A 14,375-nucleotide genomic window follows, 5' to 3' on the forward strand; every position below is an offset into this window, starting at 1 on the left:
TTCCGCAGAAGTCCTTATGCATTTCTTTTCTTCTAGTGACAATCAGGATAGCCAGATTAAGGGGTTAACACCTAAGTTTATTGAATTTACTCAAAATTTTTAGACAACTAAAGATTTCTGCCCTCAGTGCTGTCCGTTTGCTACCAAACTTGAAATCTAAAAAATCTAAAAAGATGATAAATATAGCCACTAAGGAGAAATCAAGATGTTTTCTCATTTATAAAGCTCTTTTAACTGTCAATTTTACTAATTTCTAGTTTCTTTTTTTTAGCTTTATTTTATTTTTTCAGTGTTCCAGGATTCATTGTTTATGTATCACACCCAGTGCTCCATGCAGTCTGTGCCCTCCTTAATAGCCACCACCAGGCTCACCCAGCCCCCCACTCTCCTCCCCTCCAAAACCCTCAGTTTGTTTCTCAGAGTCCACAGTGTCTCATGGTTTGTTTCCCTGTCCGATTTCCCCCAACTCTCTTCTCCTCTCCTTCTCCCAATGTCCTCCATGTTATTCCTTATGCTCCACATAATTTCTGGTTTCTAATCAACTCGTTTCTCTCTGTTCCTGCTTTGCCTGTATCAGTTCAATGTATCCCTTTAATATAATAAACTTTCCTGTATTCCTGGAATGATTCTCAAGTCCAAAGCTCTCCTTCATCACTGGCACTACACATTGTGTAACATCAGGGAAATTGAGTCATGGATGTGTTTTCAAGATAAATTGACAATCTCCATTTGCAAATCAGGCCTGTTTCATTTCCTGAAGCATTTAATCTTAAAAAGCTGTGGAGTGGGACTTTTCCCTGTGAGCTAGATGATGCTATCTTATTATATTCTGCAGATGTACTGAGTATATCATATTATGTATATTTTCTGATGCTTCCCTGGAGCATCTAAAACCAAAAGATTAACATAATGAGATTATCATCTTCTGGGTTATTTTCTCGACTAGTTTTCCTCACTTTCCCACAGGACCGGTCTGTCAGTGTTCTTACCCCTGAGTTCCTCAGCATGAGTCAATCCTGTGGTAAAATGTTCCCATTATTATTATGACTTCAGGCATTAGAGGGGAAGCCCATGTTCAAGGGTTATTTCCCGGGTAGCAGATTATTAAGAACTGTCAATTCTGTAGATGACTGTACATTGCCTGACACATGGCAGTCATTTGTTAAATAAATAAATAGACTTCTTATTCACATTGTTGTTTACAGTAGTAAAAAAAACACAAAACAGGGGTGCCTGGGTGGCTCAGTGGGTTAAGCCCCTGCCTTCGGCTCAGTTCATGATCTCAGGGTCCTGTGATAGAGCCCTGTGTTGGGCTCTCTGCTCACCAGGGAGCCTGCTTCCCCTCTCCCTCTGTCTCCCTCCCTACCTACTTGTGGTCTCTCTCTCTCTCTGTGTCAAATAAATAAATAAAATATTTTTAAAAAAGCACACACAAAACAACTTGAATTGCTAATATTAGGGTATTTTAAATTAAGCATGTTACAGTGCATTCATTCAGTGAAATTCTTGAATGTTAAACATGATGATTCATCTATATGTTAATTTACCATGCAGTGCTTTCTGATTCTCCCTCTGTTTTTCCCAGTGCTCTTTGTTTTGTCTTATAACACTGCTCCCCTCCTGTCTCCTAAGCATAATTAATTTCCAAAATTCTGCCACTGGCATGAACGGGTGGTAGGGTCAGGGGTGGGCGAAGGCAGAGGCAGAGGGAGAGAGAGAATCTTAAGCAGGCTCCACATCCAGCACAGAGCCCAACTCAATCTCTGACCCTGAGATCATGACCTGAGCCAAAATCAAGAGTCTGATGCCTAAATGACTGAGCCACCCAGGCTACTCTTACCCCCACTGGCTCTTTTTAAATCTCAGTTTGTTTCCCATAGTGGTCCCCTTTATACATATAATTTTATCTCTTCCTTGTAGACCATGCAAAGGGGTAAGTCATGAGTAGTTGATAAGGGAGTGAAGACCTTGAAATATAGGTAAGATATGAACAAGTAAAAGTAGAGAGAAGACTATCCTGAGAAGAAGAGAAAGTAAAAGAATTGTAAGAAGGATCAGGACTATTTGAAGGGCAAGTATCACTCTTAAGTATAAGGGGTGAGATATGAAACTTGGCGGGACTTTATTCTGCAAAGACTATAAACCTTAGTATTATAGATAATCGAGGCTCACAGATGGGTTTTCTCTATGGGGAACAAGATGAGTGAGTTACACCTAAGGAAGATTACTGTGACAACACAAGGAGACTTTGGCTGGGGAGAGACAGGAAATGGAAGTAGATAAAAGAGCAGAGTGATACTTATAAGTGAGAATTAGTGAGAGTTTGTTAGGATTTAACAGTAGGTATGGAGAGGGAGGAACACATGTTCTAGCTCAGTAGTTGGCAAAGTATGGTCCTTCGGACCAAATCTTCCTGTTGCCTGATTTCGTGATAAAGTTTTATTGGAACCGTAGATGCACTCATCCATTTACGTACTGTTTGCGGCTACTTTTGTGCTACAGGAGCAGGGTGAGTGTTGTGACAGACACAGTATGGCCCACGAAGACCAAATTATTTACTGGTGGGCACTTTACCAAAACATGTTTGCCAACACTTGTTTTAACTCAGAGCTGCTGGCATTGACATGCCCTAAAATTTAACAAAACGTAGAAGATGGGACAGAGGAAGAGTCAGAAACAAGTAGGAAGCTTCATTTCTGTATGAAGTTCTGTGTGACTGGAAGGACAGTGGCATCAGGAGACATGAAGTTGGGAAGAGAAAGAATCTGAAGTCTAAGTAGATGTATGTATCTTTGGCTAAAAGTTCCTGGAAAATAATGGAGAATTAAAAATTTTACCATCTCATCTCCCAAATATAAGTGATTGTTTCCAATATTTTAAGCATCAAAGAGAATTCTAGTATTAAATTAGGGTCAAACTAGGGGCCTTTTCTGAGTGGTCTAAACATCTCCAAGGCTGTCCTGATTATCTTCCATGTTTCACTGACAACTTTTTCCCAAAGTTTGGTTCTCCAGTTGCTCCTTGATCCTTGAAGTTATTTTTAACAAGAAGATTTTAGACTATATTGCCAATGTCAAATCAGATTATGGCAGATTATTCTCTTAATTCATCAAAATTTTCAGAAACACTATCAATCTGTTAGCATTGTGGTCAGAAATTTTCATCATAGAGCAACATTTTCAGCTCAACAATATTACTTCCATATTCATATTGGAGATAATGCAAAACTACAGAGGAAAATTTAACTTCTTTTCTTGACCATCTTAGCTTTAAAAATGTTTAATAAAAACTGATAGCTTCACTAAGTTTAAATTCATTAAATTCATTATCCTATTGAATAATGAGTTATTAATTATATTTTAAATATATATAAAGCTAAGTAATGTGACCATATTTTTTTTTGGATGAGGATGGAAGTGACATAAACAGAAAATTAAGTGGGCATATGTGCAATGTAGTCTCTCCACAAGCGTCTTTTATTTTTCTTACCTGAATATTTAAGGATATTTGTTTCTGTGTGAAATCATTAACACTGGTGTATCTTGTTCTGTAAAGTTCTGCCCAGAAGTTGCTTTAATCTCAAATACATGCATAGAATTCTTTAAAACATTAGACCCTAAAAGGAGAAGAGGAAGCAGAAGGAGGGTGGGGGGAAGGCAGAAGGAAGGAGAAGAGAGAAAGAGCTGGCACATGGGGTGAAGGCTTACCTCTGTCCCTGCCTTTCTGGGTAGCTTTCTACCTCATCCCCTCAGCCCCCCGGAAGGGAAAAGAGCCAGAGGCTGCCCCAGGCCTCCAGACTTCTTCTTCTTCTTCTTCTCCTTTTTTTTTTTTTTTTAAGATTTTATTTATTCATTTGACAGGCAGAGATTACAAGTAGACAGAGAGGCAGGCAGAGAGAAAGGAGGAAGCAGGCTCCCCTCTGAACAGAGGGTCCGATGCGGGGCTTGATCCCAGGACTCCAGGATCATGCCCTGAGCTGAAGGCAGAGGCTTTAAGCCACTGTTGCCTCCAGACTTCTATATTCTTGGCCCTGCTCCCTCAGCCTCCATGGTGGCGCAGGCCAGCTCCCATCTCCCGCTCCGGGAACTTCAGCCAGAGGTGGATGAGCCCTCACTAACTGTGACCTTTTGCTTCTCTGCGTGCTCAGGCAGCTCTAGAATCACCCACTTTCACTTCTTGGTCGCCTGGTAGAGCTCCTGGATGTCAGAGGCCAGGGGTAGAACCTGCTCAGAGCTTCCTCTTGGGTGAAAACTGGGGAAATGACATTTGCCTGTCATGAAGGAGAGGAAGTGGCTTCCAGCTTAATCACCAAGGTCAGGCTCCCACTTGCTTCTGGCCCCAGCATCTCACAAGGACCCAGGGCTGGGGCCCAACAGAACCCCTAGGCTCAGGATACTCTTGTTATGGGGGAAGGAAGACAGGCTCAGGTCTGAGCTGGGGAACTGAGGCTGATCTTCCCCCAGGAAAGGGACAGAGCCCTCAGTAGCCACCCTTCTCTTCCAGGAGACCAGGAAAAGTGAGGTGACACCTCTACTCTTGGATCTTAGTGTTTGGCTCATAGGAGGGTCTCAGAAAATTTTTAATGAAGATATAGAGCACAAATGAAATACGATCTGTACCTACAAAGCTTAAAGAAAATGAAAAGTAAATGAGAACTGGGGGCTTCTGGGTGGAATCTTTTTTGATTTAAGTTACATTTGAATGTTACTATGTTTCTCTCAAATAAAAGTTGAAGATACTTTACATTAAAAAAATGGGGGGAGGAGGAGGAGAGAGAGAGGAGAGAGAGAGAGAGTGTGTGGGTATGTGTGTGTGTGGTAGCAATAGGGAGGGAAAAAGAAAACAAATAGAAAAATAATGGAGAAACTTAGTGTCTTCCATGGTGGATTCCTTTTCTAGGGTTCTTTCTGAGTTGGTAGGTATGACTTGTTTCCAGGCTGTTATGGAAAAAGGGAACAGATGCAGAAAACTTAAAGCTATAGCTCCAGAAGGTTCCACTGAGTTGGGATAATTTGGTGACTTTCTGAATTCACATTTATAGCCCTTTGTTATTACAGATATATTCCTGTGTATTTGGGCATTATTTAAACTACCGAAAAAAATTAGCTGTACCCAGCAGGTAAAACATCTGTGACAGAATAATGTTAAATTAAATAAACAACGTCTAATGAGATCTGTTATTACCTGCTCTTTGGTCATGCTTGGGCACGCAGTCTGAAGGCTGTGTTTCTAAGTGCTATCATAAATCTTTCAGCTGATTTTGCTCCTTAAAATTGTAACTAGTATCTCTCCTCTAAGGTGGAAATCTGTTCTTCATTTAAATCTTTAAATCTCATTTAAATCTTTAAATCTCATTTGAATCTCCAAAGTTGAAGTCTTTTGTCTTCATTAAATCTTATCTTTGAAAAGATAAGAAAGTTTGCATTACAACAGATCATTTTTAAAGGAGAAAATCTGCTTGCTAGAAAATGAGAGAGTATTAAGAATAGAATTTTGCCAGAGGAATAAATACTTGAATCTGGTGAATCCTTCCATTTTCACTGATTTTTATTAACATCACTGTCATCAGTATGACCTTCAGGAGTCTCTGCCTAGAGCTTCTTGCACTGAGCTCTGTGCTGGGTGAAGAAAGACAGGATAGGATTCCAGCACATGGCTAAGACTGTAAATTAATCCTCCTTGATTGCACATTGCTTGTAAAGATATAGTAACAGGTAGTTTTTTCTGTGATATGAAAGAAAGTCTCTTCGGAGAAAAAAATATATAAATTCATAGATAATATCTTGCCTTCATGAATATATTGAATCAACTGTTGCCTCTGGACATATCTCATACCCTGTTTTATGATTAACTTATTACACGGTTTTATTTCCTGTTATTTCTAGGGAGATATGAGGTCTATAAGAAGAGCATAGACTAGAGTCCAGTAGAACTGAGGTTTGGATCCTGACTTTGATATTTATTAGGTATGCAGTACCCGAGCTTAGGTGCCTGTAGGAATTTCAGACTTCCTATATGCAAATCTGAACTGAGAGATCTGTTTTTCCTTAGGATCTATTCCTTCTTTCGTATTTCTTATCTCCAGCAGCCCCTGACTGGAATCAGAACTCTATAAGTCATGATAGGCTTAGTCTTCTTAGTCTACCATGATTTTTCTGCAAGTGTAACCTTCAATTTTCCCAGTGACTGCACTTTCCCACTATGTTTGTCTTCGTGTCAACCCTGTTGGGTGCTCCTTAGACTGTCTTCTCACTGGCCGGTCGCTGTGACTCCAGCTTAACCATTGATCTCTCCTCCATAAAGCTGCTGTCGTGACCTCTCTAAAATACCCATCTGACCAGGCAGTGCTTCTCAGGGCGCTCCTTGTTGCCTCCTTGCTGCACACAGGACAAACGCCAAGTTCACAGCATTGCCCTCGTGTCTCTCTTACGTGGCTCTGGTTGTCCTCAGCCCTGATCAGTAGGTTCCAGCCACTTGTGTTCTTGGAATGGGCTGAGATCTTTTAGGCCAGCACCTTTCTAACACTTCCCCCTGTCTGGAGAGTCCCCTCTACAAGTTTCTGGAAATAAACAAAAAGCCCACAAACAGAAACGAAGCAAACAACAACACAGCTTGACTATTTAGATGTACTGTTGAGTCTCCGGGAAGATTTTCTTATCTTCTCTGCACTAACCCTCTCTGCAGTTTGCACCCACATGTGTGTGTGTGTGTGTGTGTGTGTGTGTGTGTGCTTAAGAAATAATTACTGTAGAAAGCAGTGGTCTCCCACTTTTTCCTGAAATCCTTAATCTTGGGATCAGAATGGAATTTATTTTTATTTATTTTGCTCCTCTCTTCTTGGTGCCTAAACTTGCTTCTTACATACCATGCAGTCCTGGATTTCCCTTACGTCTTGATCCTACCTCCCAGACTCTGTGATATAGCTACCACCATCTTAGCTCTGAAAGTAGTCACTCCTAATAAATGTCATTTCTTCGTTTAAAAAAAGTATGTCAGCTCTTTTGTGTAAGTCTATAGCCCACACTTACTCCTTATGGACATGTAGTTGGTTGTGGTACAACAGTGTTTAAACTCTTGAATCTCACTGTTTCTGTACTTTAACTGCACACCCTACCACTCTTAATTATCTTTTACTGGGGAAAATAAGCACTGCACACTTGTCTTATGTAAACATTTTGCAAAACAAACTCCTTTATGAAACATGGTAATTATTTGACAAGGTTGAGCACCAGTGTAGTTTCTGTATCCTGTCTTATTCCGGGTGTGGACATACCTGTGGTCGTGTGCCGCCTCTGTGAGAAAGGTGCAAAGGTGCTGCTGATTCACAAGGTCCCTGTGTTTGGAGGAGGTTATACTTGGGAGGAGATGAATTGTACCAACTCCGTGTGGTACAATAATGTAATGACAATCCAGTATATGCTAGTTGAGTGGGACTAGGGTGGTGGAGTGTGATCACCGAACATGAATCACCTTGCTTTCAAAGGGATGCAGTCAGGACACTTACCTAAAGAGGGCTCTTACCTAAATTAAAACCCAACGCTAGACCACTCTTTCCCAACTGATACATTATGATGAACTCATTGGCATGCTGGGGTATACTCTTGATTCTCTTACCACTCATCATTTTTGACCTTGGACAAAAGAGGAAAGATGGTAGCCACCATCGTGCAGAAAAGGAGCCTGTCTGTATGGCGTAGGATCAAGAATTGTTTGGACCACTTCCTGTTAAATAAGAGTAGGAAACATCTCTGCGGACACTACTCATCTCTTCCCTCCTCTGTTACTGTGGTAGGTTTCATAAACTGTGACACGGACTACAAATTATTTGACATTGCGGCTTAAAGCAGGGATTCTGGCAGGTTTTTAAAAGCATGGTGTGGTGTGGTGCTGTTTCCTGGGCTCGGTAGTGCCAGACACATCAAGTGAGCCCTTGCTGCTTAGAGACTCCCAAGAGTTTCTGAATGATCTGCATGGAGTTCACATGTAACAGAAAAGCGCGAATCTAGGAACAAAGATCTTGTCAGTATTAAGTCAACAATGTACTGTCTCTCTGGCCTTGTTACACTTGCAGTATACCTGAAGCTGTGCTGTGGCTCAGCAAACTAGCAATGAGCCTTCACCACACCTAGGTGTACTCGTTAATTTTTCTTCTTGAGAATAATGAGTGACAAATTATCCCTGGGACAAGAACATGGGTCGTCATTGTTACCATCATGATTAGAAACTACAAGGCCAAGAACATTCACAGGCACTAAGTGTTATGTACTGAGCTAAATATGTAGTTATCACTGGCTCTCGAATATAATTGTAACATGTCACCAGATGATACGTTACATGTGTCACCATGTGCAATGACATATGGGACAACAGTTTTCCTTTTGGCTTGTCAGAGTCAAGTTTGTGGTGAAGTCCTCCATCTTTCCTGAAAAAGAATGAGGTGTACCATCGTGAGGATGACTGCCGTCATTGAGAGCAATTCTGCCAGGTAAGATAGGTTTTCCTAGTCCCTGATGTCATTCTGTGTTCCTTGGAGCATCACCGGTTTATACTTATCAAAGAGCCTGGAGTTCCAAGCTGTGTTAAGAGGTGAAACCCCAGGTCTGGTCTTAAGCAGAGAGCTCTCTCTACGTGGCTCCTGCTCTCTGCCCAGCCTATGAAGCATTCCATCTGCCTATGTCTGTGAGGAGGCAAACAGCCTCTGGGGCTGAACCGGTGGGGTCAAATAATGTTCTCACCATTTAGCGTAATTAACTCTAACCACCCGTCTGTTGCAAGCCCCAGTACAGCCAACACAAGCAAGAGTAGGCCAAGAAGAAATTTCTCCTCATTATTAAACCCAAGTCTAAGCACTTGTCTGTCTGTAAAAACAGAGCAAAGGGAGGAAAACTGAAACCAGTGCACGGGGTCTGAGGTTTCAATAAATGTCAGGGAGCGTCAAGTCTGTTTAGATTGCAAATTATTGCTGGCTGACGGTCTTACCATTTTACAACTAGAGATTGCTGTCATGGGGGTGACGTGGTGGAGGGGAGCCTCTCACATCACAGCCAGAGGGGAACAGAAGTTACCAAATACTATAACAATCATAAAACATTACAAGAGGGACTTTAGTATTTGCTAAATTTAGTCTTTCCTTAATGCACATCTCAAGAAACAACAGCCCACAACACTTCACTCTTCCTATTGGTTTTGATGAAGTGTTGGATTTGCCAAAGATTGAGACCTCATTTCTCTAGTTTAACCATTCTAAGTTTCCCTTCATCCCTCTCCTCTGCTCAGACACTTTGAACATCTGAGAGTGATAAAGACGCCTAAATGTTTCAAGGTGAATTAATACCTTACTACATATCCCGGAGAAACACACACCACCAATAATTTGAAGGGTGGTTAAGACTGTTTTTCAAATGGATTAAATGAGTGGGCAATTACTGATTAAAATAAACCCAAAGCACGAGCATTCCAGCCCTATGCATGGATGAACATTGGTCAGCTGCTTTCCACAGGTGGAAAGGCTTTTCTTGTTGTGAAACACATACATGCTTCTTGGTGTTTCTGAGGAAGTGTTTCTGCGGAAGTATCAGTACAAAATACTGATATTTTGTATTCACTTTTCTTCTGACCAACACTTAATGAAGATCTACTGTGTGCCAAGTGACTGAGTTAGATACACTGAAAACCAAGTACTGAGTACTGACCAACACTTAATGAAGATCTACTGTGTGCCAAGTACTGAGTTAGATACACTGAAAACCAAGAAAGTGATGGTCCCCCTTGTCCCTGAGCAGAGAGTCAAGTGTGCTTATTTTAACCAAGGTTCTTTTGGTTTCAAATCACTAAAAAATCCCTCAAGTTAACTCAAGGCCAAAGGGAGAAACTTGTTCTAAGGTACAGTGGGATCTGTAGATCCAAGAGAAAAAATGATAGCAGGACCACATAAAAGCTGGGAAGTAGGCACTAAGAAGCTGTTAGAAATCCGATTACTTTCTCCAAATCTCTAGTTGCACCTTCTTTCCTTTCTCTTGCAGGTGGGCTTTAATCCTTCTTCTTCTCTGTTTCCTAGGAGTTATCTTTTTTTTTTTTTTCCCTTAACTCTGGATATAATTAAATAAGGTCTTCTCAGGCAAGCTTCCCATTTCAATTAACTAGATTTTGTAAATCCCAACACAGAATTTATGGAAGAGAGAATTGGATTTGTCCAGTGTGGGTCAGGTATATACCCTTGGCCGTTAATCTTGAGTATAAGAAGCAAGATCTGAAATGTGTGGCTTCATGCCAAGCACATGAGGTAAGCTGAGTCTATTGATATAGTCAGTCGATCTGATTTCTATACTGATACATTTAAAGTGCCATAAGGGGGCGCCTGGGTGGCTCAGTGGTTAAAGCCTCTGCCTTCGGCTCAGGTCATGATCTCAGGGTCCTGGGATCGAGTCCCGCATCGGGCTCTCTGCTCAGCAGGGAGCCTGCCTCCTCCTGTCTCTCTCTGCCCGCCTCCCTGCCTACTTGTGATCTGTCAAATAAATTAAAAAAAAATCTTTAAAAAAATTATAAAGTGCCATAAGAATGAGGTTACATGTTAGAGATGCCATAGAACTACTCTGAGATTTTGAGGATGACAGAGTGAATTAGTCAATGTCTGAAGAAAATCTAAGAAATGAAAATTAATTGCGGTCTCTGTCTCACTGTCACATGAGCTGTGATGCTCTCTCTTGATAGTAGCATGACAACTTTCCATCATTTATTATCTTTCGTAAGGATCTAGGTTATGCCAGGAGCAGCCAGAAATCACCTGCCATGGCACTGCAGCCCACCTCACAGGTGGCCTTGAGCTAGAGTAGAGGAGGGAATTCCTGCCAGTGAAATTATGAGCCTTCTGTCTTCCTGTCCACATTTTCTGGGAGGCTTGTTGATCTGAACTCAAATTCTACTCCATTTCCTGGGGAACAGCCAACAGTATGACCAAATGACAAGTACCAGACTGCCTTAGTTGGGGATCCCAGAACCCGAACTTAAGTCAGGGATTCGAGTGAAAGTATTTTATTTGGGAGATGACAGAAAATACCCACAGAAGATTGAGGAAGATAGACAAAGAAGGGAATGCAGCCAAGAAAGAGTGTGTTACCAAGCCAGTTACAACTATGGATAAATGGAGATTAACTCACAGAGGGAAATCAGGGATCAGTGTAGAGCCTGTGACTTAGAGTCATCCTATAAAAAGAGTGAGGTCACTAGGGAAATGATAGACAAACCCCAGTCAATTTTATTAATTGAGGGTATTCCCAGGGTTTTGCTTTTAAATACTCTGACAACTCCAATTTGCCATGCTGGCAGCGGTGCACCCTCCAGAAAGCAACGGGGAGCCTCTGGGCAGAGAAGTGCAGGTGCTGGCAGTTGCGCTGAAGTGGAATGTGTGAGATGTCGGTGGGCACTGGCGTAATGTACTTCAGGCTGACCCTTGCTCGCACCACTCCTGACACTGGTGCGCCGTGTCAGTTTCATTCTGTCTTACGTCGATGCTTTGAGGCGGTGATCAGATGCAATTTATTAAATAATTAAATAAAATACTCCAAACAGGAGGGGTCACAGGGTAAACCACAGTCAGCTCAGTTGGTCTCAAGGCTGCACTTGACCTACATTTTCTTCCTTCTCTTGTACACATTTCATATATTCCTCATTCTTGCCCCATGTTTCTACTGGCTGCCCACCCAGGAGAACCTCAGAACCTCTTCCCTAAATATCAGAACACTTACCAGGCTCCAGTCAGGCTGCTGTTGTTGAAGCTCCTGCAGTCACACGTTTAGTCTCATCTCCAGGCGTAGAAGCACCAACAAGCATTCAGTTCCCTGAGTTCTTCACATGTTTTGACCCCATTTTATAGCATTAGTTCTTTGTGATAATTAGGGTCAATTACTCCTACAGGTTGGGTGGCAAAACATATGCCAGCTGCGAGAGGAGCCCCATAAGGAAGAAAAAAAAAAAGAAGAAAAGAAAGCAGGATTTGGTCATTGGAAGCTGATATTGTGCATTGAAATAATATACACCAAGATGTGAACAGGACAGGGACAGGATCTGCTACCCAGGCATAGAGGAACACTTCGTGAAATTTTGCTAAATGAGCAAACATATGGACATTAGAGATGATCCATGACAAGGAGTTTTGGGGAAACTGTTTATAGATGGGCTTCTCAGTAATAACCCAATATTTAAAATTATACTGAATATGACTATTCATAAGAAGATTCCAATAAAGGGATCCTGATTTAAACACAGTGCATTACTCATGCTGCTATGGAAAAAGAACTCAGGAAGGGGCGACATTGTTAACTGAAGTGATTGGCTGTCAAGGGAAAATGTGTCTGGGACAGATGTGGATGGCACTTGGGAGTCTGGGGTGAGTCCTTGCACCACTGAGGGAGGCCATAGAGCATCAGAATTAAGAGCAATGGCAGACACCAGGCTTTTTTCATCCAAGTCCTACCCTTCTGCAAGTCAGGACAAGCTAGGCTCTGCTGCACTTATGAACCCTACAGTTCCAGCCTTTAAAGCAATATATTTCTCAGTATGTCACAATCCATGCAGTTCTTTAGAGTTTTAATGATGTACTAATTTTTTTTGGAACAGCTGTGCATTTCCTTCACCTAACTTCCACTTCCACCCAACAAAATTCTACTTAACTTCCAAATTCTTAATGAAATTTTACTCTTCCATGGGACATTCTGTTCTTCCCCGTTCCATTTCAGGAAGCGATTACTCCTTTCTCTCAACTCTGTGAACTTTACTTTGTGTTATTACCTATTAAATTCTTTGGTTGTTGATTTTTTACTCTGCCCTCTCTGCTTTAGGATGGGGATGTGCCTTAGACATTATCGTATCAGTCATAGAGAAAAAAAAAACACACATAATAGATAGCAAGTGTTTGTTGTATAATGAGTATAGTTTTAATGGCAATCTTATATAACTTTTGCTTAAAGAATCTGTACTTTTAATGTGCTGAGTAGATAATTTTTATTCTACAACAGGCCATATAAATCTTACACTGAACACAGTGGTATGGCATAAGGAACACCTATGTGTGTGTGTGTGTGTGCGCGCGCGCGCGTGCACGTGCACACGCAGGCACTTTTTCAGAGTAGTGTTGGCACCTGTCTGTCAACATCAGGGAATATTTCCATCTCTGCTGCTTCATTTGTCAACAATGCTGCATGTCAGAGCTTGTGTTAATCCATATGATTTGTCCCCCGCACTCATATATCTGCTTTTGTGCCTACCAGAATTTTAAAAAAAATGGCGAACCTTAATTTTCTTCTTTTTCATGGTACCATTTTTTGGTCCTGGAATGTGATGCCTGTGTGTATTTCAGTAATATTGTGCTGACTCTTGCAGTATGAGCGTTTGACAACTATGGCCCATGACTAAAGACAGAGCCAACATGGACTTAGCTGTGCAAACATTTCTGCAGGACCCAAGGGAAGGTTGTGATCTGGGATGTTCTCATTTCTAGTCGTGTTTTGTGTTGTGTTGTTTTGAAAGGGGTTGAAATATTTCATTTCTGTTCTCTTGGCCTTCAAGTTCAGAGCTGATTTCATCGCTGTAGTCATCCCGGCTTCGTTCAGCAGCTCACATAGATATAGCATTCACTGCTGTTTGTTTGTTTGTTTGTTTGGTTTTTGGTTCAAGAACTCATACAAAATATTCCTGATAAATGAATGTTAATCCTCATCTCCTCCCCTTCCTCATCCTGGTTAATCTGGAAGTAACACAAGGCCTGATTCTCCTTGCGGTTAGCAGCTGTGCACAGCCAATCACGTGGACTATTCTTCTTCAAATAGTTTTTGGTGAGAGGTTTCAAAGATCTTTTGGAAAAAAAAGCAGCTCAGAAGTTACAGCGATCCTGCTCTCGTTCCTTTCAGTGGTTACAACCCTTCCACTGAGATTCCCAGGTTTGCCATTCGCTGGGATTCTCTCTTGAAGAAATGGCTCAAAATTGGCAGCATCCATGATTCCATCTTCTACAGAGCGGGTGCGGTCAAGGGTAAACTTCTGAACCTGCTCGGGTTTTTTTGTCCCCCTTTGCCACAAGTTTTTTCATGGGCACCATTGGAGGCACAAAGGGCAATCATCACAGTTTTATAATTTGTTGCCGTAGTCCCCATTGCTTTATCGCAAAAGGAGCACAAGCAAATCAACACAGAACACACATACCCGTGGATATTGGGTACACCGTCACCCACGAGTGTGCCTCCAGGATGTGGACATACTTAAACACAGCATTTTGTTTGAAAGCATATTCAGTTTTGTTATTCCATCCTGTAGTGTGTCAGATTTTTTTAGAAGCAAAACCTCTGATGCTCTCCTACCTTCATAGCATGCTCTTTGGCTTA

At 41.6% G+C, this 14,375-nt stretch overlaps 1 pseudogene; it reads right to left on the minus strand.

Moving 5' to 3' along the window:
* Positions 1-13,666: 13,666 nt before the first annotated feature.
* Positions 13,667-14,092, minus strand: LOC111158048 (annotated as a pseudogene).
* Positions 14,093-14,375: the final 283 nt, after the last annotated feature.

This window comes from Enhydra lutris, unplaced genomic scaffold, assembly GCF_002288905.1.
Source record: "Enhydra lutris kenyoni isolate GAN:26980312 unplaced genomic scaffold, ASM228890v2 scaffoldscaffold57, whole genome shotgun sequence".
NCBI classification, from domain to species: Eukaryota; Metazoa; Chordata; class Mammalia; order Carnivora; family Mustelidae; genus Enhydra; species Enhydra lutris.